Source organism: Eschrichtius robustus, chromosome 5 (genome assembly GCF_028021215.1).
Source record: "Eschrichtius robustus isolate mEscRob2 chromosome 5, mEscRob2.pri, whole genome shotgun sequence".
Taxonomy (NCBI): Eukaryota; Metazoa; Chordata; class Mammalia; order Artiodactyla; family Eschrichtiidae; genus Eschrichtius; species Eschrichtius robustus.
In genome coordinates, this window is record NC_090828.1 from 46,340,422 (window position 1) to 46,359,651 (window position 19,230).

A 19,230-nucleotide genomic window follows, 5' to 3' on the forward strand; every position below is an offset into this window, starting at 1 on the left:
AGCCTAGTCCAAGCTGAGGAGACAAATAGCAACAAAGTGTGGGTATCTGCAAAGTATGATCGCACAAAAAGCACCAGGCCCCCAGCTATTCCACTGCAACACTGATAGGGAAGGGTCAGACATCCCTCCTAGACCGCTTCTTTCACTCTCCTCTGTCACCTCCCACTGCACTCTATGCTTAGCTTATTTTTTTGCCAAGAATACTGATCTTAGTCACCTAAAAACTCTCACTGCAAAAGAAACCCCTTGTTTAAACCCAAGTACAACCAACAGCTCCTTTCCAATTATCCCCAGCAACTTCCCCAGTCCCTTTCATGCCTGGCTACTGAGCTCAGTCTAGTTTGGCTGCCGGCCAGGTTCCTCTCTTCTTTCCTTGTCAGTGGTAAAAACTTGGAAAACACTCCTGGACAGCTCAAGGAGACCTTTTAATTATGCAGTGGGGCAGTACCTTAGTCTGTCTGCTGTTTCCAGCAAGGCTTGTAGTCACCAGCGACTGCACTCTCCCAATTGGTGGGTTTTCTAGCAAGGTTACTTGTTTATGTGGGGGAAGGAGGGAAAGACTGGCAGAAAAAGGGGCGATTTGCAAATCTGAAAAATGCCCAACTCCTCTCAGAGTTTCCTACCTCCTCACATTCACTCTGTCTCATTACTGCCCTCCTTTACCACCTTATCACCCACTTGGCATCAAAGACACAAAATCATCAGTGTCCGGGTCTCCTTGTAGTCCTAGAAATTAACAAGGGGAGTCACGACTCGAACACTCTCCAAAAACTTTTATTCTCAAGTGCTTATGCAAGATTAAAAAAAAAAAAAAAGCAGGTCCCAAAATAAACTTATTAAATTCTTCCTAATTGCGTTATACTTTGTCAACCTTGCAGACTGAAATAGTGCATGTAAATGCCTGATTGCCAGTGGAAATAAGGCGAGCTCAGTCGGGAAAACTGCTAGGACCCAGGAAGGGATACCTTGACCGACAACCGCACTTACTCGGGGTTTGCCCAAGGTACTAAGTGCACACGCCAAGCCCAACACCAGCTACGTCTTCCTTACTCTACCCTGGCAAGCTTGTTCCAGCTGCAGCGCCCAGCTTCCTGTTCAAGTTCCATTCAACATCGTAAACACATTCCAAGAAAACCAGCCTGCCCAGAGTTCCCTCCCGCACACACGGAACTCGGAGCGGCGGCCCCAGGAGCCACAGGGAAGAACCGATCGCGCTGGGTTCTGATCCGTGCAGTGAATCAGCCCCCCGGGGTGGTGGACCCGGGCGAGCGAGCTCAACGGCGGGACCGAGAGCCCAGGGTCTCAGCACCCCGCAGCGCCGTGCGCCTCTCTTAAGGTAGCGCCCGCCAGAAGGAACTACTCGACCCACCCAGCCAGAGGGTAACCATGTGGGCGCCGCCCCTGAGTTTGGGCCCTCCCAGCCCTGGGTTTTAAAGAATCCACGGCCCGGCCTCGGAGCTTCGCGCCTCCCCGCCCCCCATGCCCACACTCTCTCCCGGAGCCAACAAAAGGGAGGTTACGCTGGAAGAAGTTTCGCTCCTGGGTAGCCTCGCTGTGACCCGGAGATGACTTGCCTGCTCAGTCCCGTCTGGTCCGCACACCCTCAGCCGTCCTGATCCACCCGCGCCCCACCGCCCCCTCCAGCTCCTAACCACCGGCCCCGGCCCCCCGGACCAAAGTTACCACAAAGGGCTCCAGGAGTCCGGAGACCGCTGCGTCCCCGACCTCGGGAGGCTCTCCGTCATCCCTGCAGCACTGCCACGGCAGTAGTCAACAGGTCTCAGCCTCCTTTCTTGCTGGACGACTTCCTGAGCCTTTCAGTGTCTTAATTTTTGCAACCTGCCAAGCGGCGGGTAGTGGCGGCGAGCAGCCCCACGCCCTCCTTCCCCGGCACCCGGCCGGGGCTGACCACCGCCCGCCGCCTCTCAGGATGTCAGTTTAAAAGAGACCGCACGCTACCTGGCGGGACGCTGGGTTTGCAGCCAGGGAAGCCCCCAGATGAACCGCGGTCTCTCCGTACCTTAGTGACTGATGCAGTCGGGTCAGGCTCCGGGCAGGGGCATGGAGAGCCGCCGCGTCCTCGGAGCCTGGAGATCTCCGCTCCGGCGCAGCCGGGGCGCCGTTTCCGTGGCCGAGAGGGAAAGTTTCTCTACGTCAACAGCGAGCTGGACTCGGGACCCTCCGGCTCCGGTCCCCTCCCTCTACGCGCTCTCGGCCCCCTCCCTCCTCTTCCTAATCGGCTGAAGCCAAAACTGGCGCTAGCTGGCGGCTGGGGCTCGAGGCTCGGGACTCCGGGTCGCTGCCGGCTGGGAACGCGGGGCTCCCCCTCTCGGCCAGAAGGAAACTCTCCCAGACTCGGCTGGCGCACTTGGGGCGATCTCCTTGGACACTTCCAAACGGGACGCCTGGGTTCCAGCTCGCTGACTTTCTTCGGTCTCTGATGCTCGTCTCCTGTGGGCCCGCTGGGCTATATGGCGTCGGCACGCAGGACCCAGGGGGAGAGTGGAATGTGAGAGAAACTCGACCGGAGAAGACGAGGCCTTACCTTACCCGGTTCTTAGCCGGCACGGGAGCCAAAACGCCGTTCTCCCCACCCCCACTCCTCGTCCCCCGCCGCGTTTCCTTTTGAACCTCCTTCCTAAAGCACCGGATCGGGACTCTTCGCCTTCCCTTGTCTCTCTGTGTTTCCGCACACAATTTCAAAGCACTTCTGCTGCTTAACAAGAAAAAACAAAACAAAACAAAAGTGTCCAAGGAAGCACACACACGAGTAGCACATACCTTCTTTACAGCCTTTATTAAGAAAGCATTGACACAGTTTTTGCTGTGGCTCTGACCGCACCTCTACACTTTTTTAATTATTTTTTCTCAGTTTTTTAAAACTGACTGAATCTCTGCACTTTGTTATGCCTTACAAAAAAAAAAAGGAAAGGAAAGAAAACAGAAAACTGCCTCCACCACCAGATCATGCTCATTTGCTCCATTCAGATATTAACCTCAGAATTCAGGACATCTACGTGGGGTTCGAGGGAAAACACAACAAACCATCCTCACTGACACGGTAAACTTCTGTGTGGGAAGCAGGACAAGAAGGAGGAATATCCTCGTTTAAGCGATTCTTTGAGGATGAGAGGACATTTACTAAAATTTTTTGAGATGCTGCTCAGAATTTAGTTCACTAAATTTTTCATTTGAACCTGAAAATAGATGGAGAAAGGAAAAAAAGCATTTTTGCAAGGCTAACAAGATAATATGTTACGGTGGAATCCAGGGCTTAGAATCAGACTAGCCATATTCCTTTCCACACTCCATACTTACTCATTCTGTGCCCTAGGACGCTGGACGCAATTACAGCTGCCAAAAGGAACTGTATAATAGAACTCACAGAGTCACAGTCACATTTACAGGAATCAGACTAGAGTAGTGTCAAGCACAGACAAGGTACTCAATAAATACTTGGTTCTTACATCCCACTATATTTGGCTGTAACTAGAGGATGGTACTAGAAATTTCCCCAAAAGACCTTGTTAACTGAATCAATTTTCTTCTCCCTAATGCTTTTTCCATTAAAAAAGATACAACATCACAATTTTTGAAATGAAAACTAAGTTTAGGGATTACCCAGCTCTAGCCGAACTCCCTTACTTTAAATACAAGGCAACTGAAGTCCAAGAATCTTAATTGCCTGTCCCCAGATCTCATTGTTAGGAGGTGCTAAAGCTAGGACCAGAGATCAGGCCTCTTCATACGTGGACAGAATCCTCTTTTAACTATGTTTCCACTTTATCATAACAGTCAAGCACACAGTAAAATACTTACATTGAAAACATTAATCATAGGACAATGCTAGTTGCTTCTTCTGTAAATAACCTTTAAATGATTAATTTTCAAACAACCACTAAAAAATAAATGATGCCATTTAGGTGATCACTTAATGTTCAAATGATTATAAAAATAAATCAAATGATAGCCCATAGTACTTAGGAATAAGGAGGTTGACCAGATGACCAAATCCATGCTTACATTATATAATTATAAATATATAGGTGTGTTCTTTTAACACAATATTTAAAACTTTGAATAGAGAACTCTAGGCTCCCAAGGATACACCAACAAATCACTAGGATCTGTGGACCTCACTTCGAGAAACACTAGTTTAGTCTTCAGTACCTTGCAGGTCCACTTGAATAAGCAGGTCATAAGAATAAATGAGGCTGCAGAAATCAAACATTACAAGCTCCATTGTTTAAATTAATGGAAAATCTCAAAACATGTACTTATTTCTTATTCATTTGCCTCTGATATCTTTAAGGAGAAGTTTTTCTAAACCTTTTCTCACCTTACTCAATGTTGAAAGTTGCCTGGACTTTTATACGATTCCCAAGTTCTCAGAGATAAGACCCTATATCTTCCTTGTGAGTAGGGGTTCTCTACTACACCAGCCTCCCCCTGAATTAGCCACTAAAATAATTTCTTGAAGGCATTTCATAGACTTCGCTTTAGAGTTCTATGCTCCCTTTCCATGAGACTTGGAAGTTGCCAAAAAGAGAAAAAATTATAACTATAAAGTATATCCATCATGGATGGATGAATGGGGATGCATGAATCCCCATAACTGTCTTTTTCTAATCATTACACAGAGGGCTAAAGATTACTAATTTTTATATTTCTTCCCAACATTTAAAATCTCTAAACTTGCTATTACTCTATAATTTTTATAACCTGACTTTTGATATGAACTGCTTTATGAAATGGCTTAGAGGTATGAAAATCTCAAAGATGTAAGAACAGAGTTTTTAAAAACACTAAAATCAAATAGAACAAGATTTAAAATCAGATCTATAGCATGACCCAGGAACTGAAGAAGGGAGATGCCAAGGAGAAAGGCTGCAGAGGCTCTGGCAGGGCACTACCATTAGACTATGCCTAATTTGCTACTGATAGCAAACACTCAGATTTCCATTTGGAAAGTCTTCACATTCATCATAGGAACATATGGACTCTGATAGAGACTCAGCAGCCTCCTAATATTTTTAAATTAATTTTCTGGCTCAGGCCAGTTTCAAGTTTCTCTTACTTGAACTAAAAGAACCTTGACTAAGACGGACAACTACCTATTATTTATGTCAAGAATAACATTTTATTGCTGATTATTACAAAAATATAAAAAAAATGCTACCATATTGGTTGTTTAGCTCTATATTACTGCAAACCCATCAGTTAAAGTATTTAACAATTTTTTAAAAAGGAAATAAAAACCAAAATGGAATTCAAAATCTCAGTCATGTGACTTGAAAAGGGGCGCATTTCTTTTTGTTATGTGCAACAATGGCCAAATGTCCATTGAATTCCTAAGGGGACCTGGGTTCCAGAGTTAAAAAGTGTTACATTTTACTTTCTATCTTCCATCATTTTATCTTTCAGTCTATTTTGGTCCCCCTGATTAAGAACATGAAACATACTCATTGCAAAAAAAAATGAATAGGGACAATACAAAAAAGAAATAAAAATCACCTGTGTTCCCACCATCAAGAGTACCCATTGCTAATATTCGCTCTATACCCTCCAAGTATTGTTGAAGTCTCTGAGAGAATCTCCAATAAATAACATTTCTTCTCTATGCTTAGGTTGAGAATAAATTGAGAAATAAAACAAAAGTTTAAAATGAAAGCTAAAGTATTACCTGTAGTATTGACAGAGACCTGGTTTGAATTGGTAAGTCTAAAAATGAACAACCAAAATAACATTCTCAGTCACTGTAGTTCCCAGGCTCCCTATCTAGGAGGAGCCAGTGTCTGAAAAAGGAGTTAAATTCTGTTTTCTGAGATCCATTCCTTGGAGGGATAGAGAGAGAGAGAGAGAGGGAGGGAGGGAGGGAGGGAGGGAGGGAGGAAGAGAGAAAAGGTGTAGCTGAACTCTGCATTCCCAATAACTCTTCCCAGGTTTATTCCTAAATGTATGTATCACATATGTCACAACACCTCTCCAAGGGCAAAAGAGTAAAGACCCAGAAAAGATATTTTAGCATGGAAATCAAGAGTAGAGAAAAGCCATTATCCAGTATGTACAACCACTTACATTTTTCTTTTGCTCTTTTCACAAGGAAGTATACTGTACTGTACATGCTTTCTACTTCCTAACAGTGTACTAGTATATTGTGGGCTTTTCCCTTACCAGTGTTTATTGACAATTTGTTTGCTATTATAAACAAAGAGATTAAGGACATCTGTGCACATACTTTTGTACACCATCTGTACATATTTTGCCTGTCCCTTGCCAAGTATTTCATTAGAACAAATACCTAGCAGTAGATTCTCAAGGTTAGAGCTCAGGCTTCTTTCATTATTATTTTGAAAAAAATCTCAAGTTACAGAAAAGTTGCAGGTAGAGTACAAATAATAATTTTTTTCTGAACCATTTGAGTATAACCTACCAACACTATACCCCATCCTGCCCAATTGTGTGTACTTCCTATAAACACAGACCTCTCCATAAATAAGGTAAACCATCAAAAATCAGGACATTAACACTGATACATTTCTACATCTACCTCTCAGGTCCCATTCAAGTTTTTTTCAATTATCCCTATTATTTCCTTTATATAAACAGGGTTCAGTTTGAGATCACACGTTAAAAGTATTTAGTTACTATGTCTCTTTGATTATCATGGCATTAATACTTTTGAGAATTGCTCTATAGTTATACTGCAAAATGTCCTTTAATTTACCATGTTAGATTCAGGTTATGAATCTTTGGCTGGTAAACCATGGAAGTATAATACAATACATTTTTTAAAATTCTATCAAGCTGCATCCAATTTTGAATTGTCCCATCACTGATGATCTTCACTTGATTAAGATGATGGTATTGTCAGGTTTCTCTGTAATGTTAACCCCTTTTCCTTTGTAACTGGTAGGTATTTTCTGGGGAGGTACTTTTAAACTATGTAAATATTTCATCTCTTATCAAACTTCTAATTTTTCATTTATTTATTTATGTTAGTATAGACATATGGTTTGCTACTTTACTCAAATTCTTATCTGTTTCTATCCTGATTTATTTTGACATTCAAATTATCTCCCATTTGCTTCAGATTTCAAGCTGACTTCTGCGTTCTTTGCAAAGTCTCCATCATTTAGGAACACTTTATCACTTTTGAGCACAAAAAGGTATTCAAGTCTCATCTTGTATTTTCCCAACCCCAGCCCTGGAATCAGCCATATCTCCAAAGAAGCCAGTCCCTTTTACCGAAGGCTGGTATTTAGAAGATGAGTTCCAGGTGCAATGTCATTGCTATTAGGTTTTTGCTTTACTTAGGTCCTCTCAATGGCCAAAGCAGAGGAATACACGCACATATTTCTTTCTTTTTCTTTTTTTCTTCCTTCCTTCCTTCCTTCCTTCTCTCTCTCTCTCTCTGTCTCTCTCTCTCTTTCTCTTTCTTTCATTTTGAAAGCCATGAGTTCATACACTTGCCTTCAATTCTAGTCCAATTCCACTTTCCATTTTTGTAACTCCATTCTTCTCCAATGAAAATATGGCTTCCACTTCCATTATTCTTATTATGTTTTCTTATTTAATCAGTGTCCTTGTCTAAAACCAATCTCTCATGTCTGTCACAGCCCCTTCCCCTGTATGGCCAGGCCACTCCTCCTCAGGAACATCTTCATCATTCTGTTCAGGGACCAACAACTCAAGACGACAGCTTTCTTGTGCCCTCCTCACCTGCCTATGGCTCCAGCACACCGTCCAGGCTGCCTTCTGAGCCCATTTCCTCCACATCTTGCTTGGGCTCCAAGTCATCAAAGGAGGCTGATCGTCCACTGAGACACCATTTTCACCACGCTCGGGCTTCCTAGCCGCTTTTTGGGCCACTGCAGTCCCCCAATTCAGGTACTAATGCAAAAGTTTACCTCACTTGCCCCGCCTAATATTGCCAAATTAATTCTGGAAACTTTATAAAAATGCATACTCCCATGAACAATATGTAGGGTAGTGCCATGTCTTCAACAGTCATTGCTTGTATTTTATTTATTACTTATGTTATCCATGTAGTTAGTAAGGAAAGTTAGGTGTGGATTGGCTGTATGAAGCGTGCTTCTCCATGTTTGGCACATCATCATCCTGTTAGTTCCCACAGGTCCCTCTCAATGTTATTATTATTATTAATTTATTTATTTTTGGCTGTGTTGGATCTTCATTGCTGCACATGGGCTTTCTCTAGTTGCGGCGAGAGGGGGCTACTCTCCATTGCAGTGAGCGGGCTTCTCATTGCGGTGGTTTCTCTTGTGGAGCACGGGCTCTAGAGCGCAGGCTTCAGTAGTTGTGGCGCACAGGCTTAGTTGCTCCGCAGCATGTGGGATCTTCCCAGACTAGGTCTCGAACCCATGTCACCTGCATTGGCAGGTGGATTCTTAACCACCGCGCCACCAGGGAAGTCAGGGAAGTCCCCCTCTCAATGTTATTTAATGAAGCACTTTTATTCCTATCTTCTCCCATTCACTTACCCAACACAAATACTCATTCTAATGTATTTAATGTGTATCTTTTTTCATTTTTATATGTATTCTTGAATTAAAAATAATTCTAAATATTTATTTTTATATGTATTTTTAATGTATGTAAGTGCTATTGTGTAAACTATGCCATCTTGCTTGTTACTTTTTCATCTGGACACTCTAAGTTTTCAAATAATCTAAGTGAAAATTCAGGGGGCAGGAGAGAAGATGGCGGAAGAGTAAGACGCGGAGATCACCTTCCTTCCCACAGATACAGTAGAAATACATCTACACGTGGAACTGCTCCTACAGAACACCCGCTGAGCGCTGACAGAAAACGTCCGACCTCTAAACAGGCAAGAAACTCCCCCCGTACTTGGGTAGGGCAAAAGAAAAAAGAAATAACAGAGACAAAAGAATAGGGACGGCACCTGCACCAGTGGGAGGGAGCTGTGAAGGAGGAAAGATTTCCACGCACTAGGAAGCCCCTTCTCGGGCAGAGACTGCGGGTGGCAGAGGGGGGAAGCTTCGGAGCCACGGAAGAGAGCGCAGCCACAGGGGTGCGGAGGGCAAAGCGGAGAGATTCCTGCACAGAGGCTCGGCAAGGAGCAGCACTCACCAGCCCGAGAGGCTTGTCTGCTCCCCCGCCGGGGCGGGCGGGGCTGGGAACTGAGGCTTGGGCTTCGGTCGGATCGCAGGGAGAGGACTGGGGTTGTCGGCGTGAACACAGCCTGAAGGGGTTAGTGCACCACAGCTAGCCGGGAGGGAGTCCGGGAAAACGTCTGCAGCTGCCGAAGAGGCAAGAGACTTTTTCTTCCCTCTTTGTTTCCTGGTGCACGAGGAGAGGGGATTCAGAGCGCCGCCTAAACGAACTCCAGAGACGGGCACGAGCCGCGGCTAACAGCGCGGATCCCACAGCAACAGGGGCGCAGAGGGAAAAACGGAGAGACTCCCGCACAGAGGCTCAGCGCCGAGCAGCGCTCACCAGCCCGAGAGGCTTGTCTGCTCACCCGCCGGGGCGGGCGGGGCTGGGAGCTGAGGCTCAGGCTTCGGTCGGATCGCAGGGAGAGGACTGGGGTTGGTGGCGTGAACACAGCCTGAAGGGTTTAGCGCACCACAGCTGGCTGGGAGGGAGACCGGGAAAAAGTCTGCAGCTGCCGAAGAGGCAAGAGACTTTTTCTTGCCTCTTTGTTTCACGGCGCGCAGGGAGAGGGGATTCAGAGCGCCGCCTAAACAAGCTCCACAGACTGGCGCGAGCCGCAGCGATCAGCGCGGGCCCCAGAGACGGGCGTGAGACGCTGGGGCTGCTGCTGCCGCCTCCAAAAAGCCTGTGTGTGAGCACAGGTCACCCTCCACACTGCCCCTCCCGGGAGCCTGTGCAGCCCGCCACCGCCAGGCTCCCGGTGATCCGGGGACAAGTTCCCCGGGAGAACACACGGCGCACCTCAGGCTGCTGCAATGTCACGCCGGCCTCTGCCGCCGCAGGCTCGCCCCGCCTCCTCCGTACCCCTCCCTCCCCGCGGCCTGGGTGAGCCAGCGCCCCCGAAGCAGCTGCTCCTTTAACCCCGTCCTGTCTGGGCGGGGAACAGACGCCCTCAGGTGACCTACACGCAGAGGCGGGTCCAAATCCAAAGCTGATCCCCAGGAGCTGTGCGAACAGAGAAGAGAAGGGGAAATCTCTCCCAGCAGCCTCAGAAGCAGCGGATTAAAACTCCACAAACAATTTGATGTGCCTGCATCTGTTGAATACCTGAATAGACAACGAATCATCCCAAATTCAGGAGGTGGACTTTTGGAGCAGGATATATTAATTTTTCCCCTTTTCCTTTTTTTTGTGAGTGTATATGTATATGCTTCTGGGTGAGATTTTGTCTGTATAGCTCTGCTTTATAATAGCTTTATTTTACTTCACTATATTATAGCCTCTTTCATTCTTTCTTTCTATTTTTTCTCCCTTTTACTCTGAGCCGGGTGGACGAAAGGCTCTTGGTGCTCCAGCCAGGCATCAGGGCCGTGCCTCTGAGGTGGGAGAGCCAACTTCAGGACACTGGTCCACAAGAGACCTCCCAGCTCCACGTAATACCAAACGGCAAAAATCTCTCAGAGATCTCCATCTCAACATCAAGACCCAGCTTCACTCAACGACCAGCAAGCTACAGTGCTGGACACCCTATGCCAAACAACTAGCAAGACAGGAACACAGCCCCATCCATTAGCAGAGAGGCTGCCTAAAATCATAATAAGGCCACAGACACCCCAAAATACACCACCAGACGTGGACGTGCCCACCAGAAAGACAAGATCCAGCCTCATCCACCAGAACTCAGGCACTAGTTCCCTCCACCAGGAAGCCTACACAACCCACTGAACCAACCTTAGCCACTGGGGACAGATACCAAAAACAACGGGAACTACGAACCTGCAGCCTGTGAAAAGGAGACCCCAAACACAGTAAGATAAGCAAAATGAGACGACAGAAAAACACACAGCAGATGAAGGAGTAGGGTCAAAACACGCCAGATTTAACAAATGAAGAGGAAATAGGTAGTCTACCTGAAAAAGAATTCAGAATAATGATAGTAAGGATGATCCAAAATCTTGGAAATAGAATAGACAAAATGCAAGAAACATTTAACAAGGACGTAGAAGAACTAAAGAGAAACCAAGCAATGATGAAAAACACAATAAATGAAATTAAAAATACTCTAGATGGGATCAATAGCAGAATAACTGAGGCAGAAGAACGGATAAGTGACCTGGAAGATAAAATGTTGGAAATAACTACTGCAGAGCAGGATAAAGAAAAAAGAATGAAAAGAACTGAGGACAGTCTCAGAGACCTCTGGGACAACATTAAATGCACCAACATTCGAATTATAGGGGTCCCAGAAGAAGAAGAGAAAAAGAAAGGGACTGAGAAAATATTTGAAGAGATTATAGTTGAAAACTTCCCTAATATGGGAAAGGAAATAGTTAATCAAGTCCTGGAAGCACAGAGAGTCCCATACAGGATAAACCCAAGGAGAAACACGCCAAGACACATATTAATCAAACTGTCAAAAATTAAATATAAGGAAAACATATTAAAGGCAGCAAGGGAAAAACAGCAAATAACACACAAGGGAATCCCCATAAGGTTAACATCTGATCTTTCAGCAGAAACTCTGCAAGCCAGAAGGGAGTGGCAGGATATACTTAAAGTGATGAAGGAGAAAAACCTACAACCAAGATTACTCTACCCAGCAAGGATCTCATTCAGATGTGATGGAGAAATTAAAACCTTTACAGACAAGCAAAAGCTGAGAGAGTTCAGCACCACCAAACCAGCTTTACAACAAATGCTAAGGGAACTTCTCTAGGCAAGAAACACAAGAGAAGGAAAACACCTACAATAACAAACCCAAAACATTTAAGAAAATGGGAATAGGAACATACATATCGATAATTACCTTGAATGTAAATGGATTAAATGCTCCCACCAAAAGACACAGGCTGGCTGAATGGATACAAAAACAAGACCCATATATATGCTGTCTACAAGAGACCCACTTCAGACCTAGAGACACATATAGACTGAAAGTGAGGGGATGGACAAAGATATTCCATGCAAATGGAAATCAAAAGAAAGCTGGAGTAGCAATTCTCATATCAGACAAAATAGACTTTAAAATAAAGACTATTACAAGAGACAAAGAAGGACACTATATAATGATCAAGGGATCGATCCAAGAGGAAGGTATAACAATTGTAAATATTTATGCACCCAACATAGGAGCACCTCAATACATAAGGCAAATACTAACAGCCATAAAAGGGGAAATCGACAGTAACACAATCATAGTAGGGGACTTTAACACCCCACTTTCACCAATGGACAGATCATCCAAAATGAAAATAAATAAGGAAACACAAGCTTTAAATGATACATTAAACAAGATGGACTTAATTGATATTTATAGGACATTCCACCCAAAAACAACAGAATACACATTTTTCTCAAGTGCTCATGGAACATTCTCCAGGATAGATCATATCCTGGGTCACAAATCAAGCCTTGGTAAATTTAAGAAAATTGAAATCGTATCAAGTATCTTTTCCGACCACAACGCTATGAGACTAGATATCAATTACAGGAAAAGATCTGTAAAAAATACAAACACATGGAGGCTACACAATACACTACTTAATAACGAAGTGATCACTGAAGAAATCAAAGGGGAAATCAAAAAATACCTGGAAACAAATGACAATGGAGATACGACGACCCAAAACCTATGGGACGCAGCAAAAGCAGTGCTAAGAGGGAAGTTTATAGCAATACAAGCCTACCTCAAGAAACAGGAAACATCTCGAATAAACAACCTAACCTTGCACCTAAAGCAATTAGAGAAAGAAGAACAAAAAAACCCCAAAGCCAGCAGAAGGAAAGAAATTATAAAGATCAGGTCAGAAATAAATGAAAAAGAAATGAAGGAAACAATAGCAAAAATCAATGAAACTAAAAGCTGGTTCTTTGAGAAGATTAACAAAATTGATAAACCATTAGCCAGACTCATCAAGAGAAAAAGGGAGAAGACTCAAATCAATAGAATTAGAAATGAAAAAGGAGAAGTCACCACTGACACTGCAGAAATACAAAAGATCATGAGAGATTACTACAAGCAACTCTATGCCAATAAAATGGACAACCTGGAAGAAATGGACAGATTCTTAGAAATGCACAAACTGCCGAGACTGAACCAGGAAGAAATAGAAAATATGAACAGACCAATCACAAGCACTGAAATTGAAACTGTGATTAAAAACCTTCCAACAAACAAAAGCCCAGGACCAGATGGCTTCACAGGTGAATTCTATCAAACATTTAGAGAAGAGCTAACACCTATCCTTCTCAAACTCTTCCAAAATATTGCAGAGGGAGGAACACTCCCAAACTCATTCTACGAGGCCACCATCACCCGGATACCAAAACCAGACAAAGATGTCACAAAGAAAGAAAACTACAGGCCAATATCACTGATAAACATAGATGCAAAAATCCTCTACAAAATACTAGCAAACAGAATCCAACAGCACATTAAAAGGATCATACACCATGATCAAGTGGGGTTTATCCCAGGAATGCAAGGATTCTTCAATATACGCAAATCAATCAATGTGATACACCATATTAACAAATTGAAGGAGAAAAACCATATGATCATCTCAATAGATGCAGAGAAAGCTTTCGACAAAATTCAACACCCATTTATGATAAAAGCCCTGCAGAAAGTAGGCATAGAGGGAACTTTCCTCAACATAATAAAGGCCATATATGACAAACCCACAGCCAACATTGTCCTCAATGGTGAAAAACTGAAACCATTTCCACTAAGATCAGGAACAAGACAAGGTTGCCCACTCTCACCACTATTATTCAACATAGTTTTGGAAGTGTTAGCCACAGCAATCAGAGAAGACAAAGAAATAAAAGGAATCCAAATCGGAAAAGAAGAAGTAAAGCTGTCACTATTTGCAGATGACATGATACTATACATAGAGAATCCTAAAGATGCTACCAGAAAACTCCTAGAGCTAATCAATGAATTTGGTAAAGTAGCAGGATACAAAATTAATGCACAGAAATCTCTTGCATTTCTATACACAAATGACGAAAAATCTGAAAGTGAAATTAAGAAAACACTCCCGTTTACCATTGCAACAAAAAGAATAAAATATCTAGGAATAAACCTACCTAAGGAGACAAAAGACCTGTATGCAGAAAATTATAAGACACTGATGAAAGAAATTAAAGATGATACAAATAGATGGAGAGATATACCATGTTCCTGGATTGGAAGAATCAACATTGTGAAAATGACTCTACTACCCAAAGCAATCTACAGATTCAATGCAATCCCTATCAAACTACCACTGGCATTTTTCACAGAACTAGAACAAAAAATTTCACAATTTGTATGGAGACACAAAAGACCCCGAATAGCCAAAGCAATCTTGAGAACGAAAAATGGAGCTGGGGGAATCAGGCTCCCTGACTTCAGACTATATTACAAAGCTACAGTAATCAAGACAGTTTGGTACTGGCACAAAAACAGAAATATAGATCAATGGAACAGGATAGAAAGCCCAGAGATAAACCCACATACATATGGTCACCTTATCTTTGATAAAGGAGGCAAGAATATACAGTGGAGAAAAGACAGCCTCTTCAATAAGTGGTGCTGGGAAAATTGGACAGCTACATGTAAAAGTATGAAATTAGAACACTCCCTGACACCAGGCACAAAAATAAACTCAAAATGGATTAAAGACCTAAATGTAAGGCCAGACACTATCAAACTCTTAGAGGAAAACATAGGCAGAACACTCTATGACATACATCACAGCAAGATTCTTTTTGACCCAGCTCCCAGAGAAATGGAAATAAGAACACAAATAAACAAATGGGACCTAATGAAACTTCAAAGCTTTTGCACAGCAAAGGAAACCATAAACAAGACCAAAAGACAATCCTCAGAATGGGAGAAAATATTTGCAAATGAAGCAACTGACAAAGGATTAATCTCCAAGATTTACAAGCAGCTCATGCAGCTCAATAACAAAAAAACGAACAACCCAATCCAAAAATGGGCAGAAGACCTAAATAGACATTTCTCCAAAGAAGATATACAGATTGCCAACTGACACATGAAAGATTGCTCAACATCATTAATCATTAGAGAAATGCAAATCAAAACTACAATGAGATATCATCTCACACCGATCAGAATGGCCATCATCAAAAAATCTAGAAACAATAAATGCTGGAGAGGGTGTGGAGGAAAGGGAACACTCTTGCACTGTTGGTGGGAATGTAAATTGATACAGCCACTATGGAGAACAGTATGGAGGTTCCTTAAAAAAACTACAAATAGAACTACCATACGACCCAGCAATCCCACTACTGGGCATATACCCTGAGAAAACCATAGTTCAAAAAGAGTCATGTAGCAAAATGTTCATTGCAGCTCTATTTACAATAGCCAGGACATGGAAGCAACCTAAATGTCCATCGACAGATGAATGGATAAAGAAGATGTGGCACATATATACAATGGAATATTACTCAGCCATAAAAAGAAATGAAATGGAGGTATTTGTAATGAGGTGGATGGAGTTAGAGTCTGTCATACAGAGTGAAGTAAGTCAGAAAGAGAAAAACAAATACAGTATGCTAACACATATATACTGAATCTAAGGAAAAAAAAAAAAAAAAAAAAGCCATGAAGAACCTAGTGGCAAGACGGGAATAAAGACACAGACCTACTAGAGAATGGACTTGAGGATATGGGGAGGGGGTGGGGTGAGATGTGACAGGGTAAGAGAGTGTCATGGACATATATACACTACCAAATGTAAAATAGATAGCTAGTGGGAAGCAGCCACGTAGCACAGGGAGATCAGCTCTGTGCTTTGTGACTACCTAGAGGGGTGGGATGGGGAGGGTGGGAGGGAGGGAGATGCTAGAGGGAAGAGATATGGGAACATATTGTATGTGTATAACTGATTCACTTTGTTATAAAGCAGAAGCTAACACACCATTGTAAGGCAATTATACTTCAATAAAGATGCTTAAAAAAAAGAAAAAAAAAGAAAAAAAAAAAGAAAATTCAGCTCAATCGTTGTTTTAATTTGTATTACTTTCACTGTTAATAAAGCTGAACATATTTTCATACAGTTAGGAGGCATTTATATTTTCTTTTATAAATTGGCTATTATGTATATATTTTGCTTATTTTTCTTTTTTCCCTATGGATTTGTATATTTTTATTTTCCTTACTCATCTTTAAGGGTTCTTTAACAAATGTACTAATCTCTAGAAAAAAACTAAAATATTTGTTTCTTTAAACTTAATTTTAAATAATTAGATTATTGTGGGGTTTTTTTCTTCTTTGGACTGCATAGAATTTCTTTCTATGTAGTCTTTTATGATTTCTGGGTTCTTTGGTAATGCTTATAAAGACATTCTACTCTAACTAATCACCTATATTTTCTTCTAGCATTTTGTAATTTTACTTTTTGCTTTTTCTTTCCAATTTAGTTTGATGAAATCTAAGGTAAGGCTTTTGTCCTTTTTTTCTTTTTTCAGGATAATTACCTAAGTGTCCAACACCATTTACTGAATGATCCATTCTTTCCCCAGTGGTCTTGGAAGTAATCCTTATCATATATTAATTTAGTTATAGGATCTGTTTATGAACTTCCAGATGTGATAAAACAGTATACACAATGCAGTAGGACTCCCCCCAAAAAAGGCATAATGCAGACTGAAATCCAACCAGGCCCCCCTTCCAGCCGTGCCAGTGAAGCTTATCCATGAGTCTGAGAAAGGGGTGTCTTTTCTAACTACAAAGGCATCCTCAGCTTCTAGCCAAGTACCTGCAGAACTTCCTTGGAAGAGTGGTCAGGGTTTCTCTAATTTGCACAAAGATACCATGTGGGCTAGCAGCAGCCCTTTCCCACTTATCTTTCAGTTATTCCTGCAATAAAACAATATTAATTATCTCAGCTTATAATTGTTTAAAATATCTGTTGTTTAAGTTCTCCTTAATTATTTCACCTTCAAAACTTTCATCACTATTCTCTCAAGTTTATTTTTCCAAATGAACTTTGGAATCATTCTGTTACGTGTCTTTATCACATCTTCTTCTTTCCTACCTTTGACCCCAAACACTTTCATTAGAATGTTAAACTTATATATCCATATACTTGAATCACTTCATTATTCAATTTTTTCTTCTGATCCTGAAACAGAAGATGCATTTCCAACTTGAGAAGAGTTGACTTCTGCACCCATTCATATCCTATCTTTACCTTCCAGCCCATTACATTGCCACTTGTTGGGTTCCTTGTTTACTGCCAAGAATGAAAGGGCCATTATTCTACAGGAACTACAGAACACAAACAACACTTGGAATGCCACAGCCCTACTTTACAGTAGAAATGAAGGAAAACACAGATCTTAATCCAGGTCAGGTTTCAACTTCTAGTTCCAGTTCACGTGCACCCGAACCTGTAGTGAGTGTCTTATGTGGAAACCAGTCATGATCAAAAGAAAAAAACTTGGACCTGCTTCATGGAAAGGCCTGGCCTAATGACCAGGAGTGGTCTCCTGAGATGTGCTCTCCTGCCCCAGCATTTGCAGGCCTGGAAAGTTTGCTCAAAGCAGTTTTATTTGCATGAAAAACTGCTGAGTTCAGAAGATATTTTGTCCATTTGAAGACACATTTTTAAAATACATGAAATAGAACAAACAAATTTTATGACAAATAGAATTAGTTTTTTGTTTTTTTTTTTCAGTAAGGCTGGAAACAAATAATACATTCTAGATTGTCTAAAAAAATGATTTTCGGCACACGAAAACTTTTTATTTGAAAATTTGTTTTGTGGTCTTTCACTAGAATGCTAATTTCTTAAATGCCCTTCAAAATTCTATATCAGAATTTACCCAGACCGGATGATAGGGCTTGACAGTAAAGCAAAACAAAGCAAGGCACCTATACGCTTGAGCTTGACATGATGTGATTTGGGAAAATGTCATCATGCTTTAAAATGCAAAGGGGGAATTATCTCCTATCACAATCTAACAACAAAACACTGAGTCTCTTTTTCATTACAGGGGTAAAATAATTCTAACAGTGGCTCTTCTGGAAAAGGCAATCTGTGGCATGAATTGCTAGAACACAGACTTGTCATGTTGGTTCCGTGTCAACAGTCTCTCCCGCTCAGCAACCTGAGAATACCCATAGATAAAGTGCTGTCAGTTCAATGGAAATTGGCTTTTTTTCAACGGGTATAATTGTGCAAGCTCATTGTTCAATTTCAAAAAAAATGAAGGCCTCCAGAAGCAATTTCAAAATCACACAAATCTTTCACATATACTGATAGTGTAAGTAAGGATCATCCATTTTCCACATAAAAATAAATTGCTAAAAACTTTAAGATGAACACCACCATCTATAAATATAATGTTCTGTTTGAAAATATATACATTGTACAAGTGAAGAATATAATAAAATACTTAATTAAGGAAATTAAATTGTTTTTATTGAAAATTTTGTGTACTGTACCATGGGCTTAGGGGAGAATTAATGAAGTATAAGTGAATGATTACATGAATTCATCTCATAAGACAGTGTTTAAGATTTGAAAGAAGCTTTCACAGCTTAAATTCTATTTACTGAATTAAGTTTCAGATATTTCTTATAAATGTAAACTTTTGGGCTGTTGATTTTTGAAGGGAAAAGCATAGCATAGAGTTTTAATGCATGAGCTTTGGAGTAACAGTCGTGGGTTCAAATATGTGCTGTGCCACTTATTGGCTATAGAGTCTTGGGAAAGTAACTTCCCCTCCTTTAAATTAGTTTCCTCACTTCTGAAACAGAGTTACTGTCAAAATTACTAGAGTTAGTAAATGTAAAGCATTTAGCATAGTCTTGCAAGTAAATATAAAACATATGGTAGTTGTACAAGGAAACATGTAAAGCTATTCAAACTTTTGATATGTTTATGGGAGTTTGTCTTGAAACTTAATCAATGTGGGCCAAAATAAAAGGAAAATAATAGCTTTGGCTAAAAAATCAAACTTCCCTGGTGGCGCAGTGGTTAAGAATCTGCCTGCCAATGCAGTGGATGTGGGTTCTAGCCCTGGTCCGGGAAGATCCCACGTGCCGGGGAGCAACTAAGCCTGTGCGCC

At 41.8% G+C, this 19,230-nt stretch overlaps 1 protein-coding gene across 5 annotated transcripts in view; it reads right to left on the bottom strand.

The window, feature by feature from the left end:
• The window catches only part of GULP1 (GULP PTB domain containing engulfment adaptor 1), a 257,106-nt gene extending 254,535 nt beyond the window's left edge, over positions 1-2,571 (bottom strand). Inside the window, exon 1 of one of the 5 annotated variants that reach the window (XM_068543865.1) lies at positions 2,551-2,571. The gene's annotated coding sequence lies outside the window, so the exon portion shown is untranslated. The other 4 variants (XM_068543861.1, XM_068543864.1, XM_068543862.1 and 1 more) reach the window with 4 other exon arrangements.
• Positions 2,572-19,230: the final 16,659 nt, after the last annotated feature.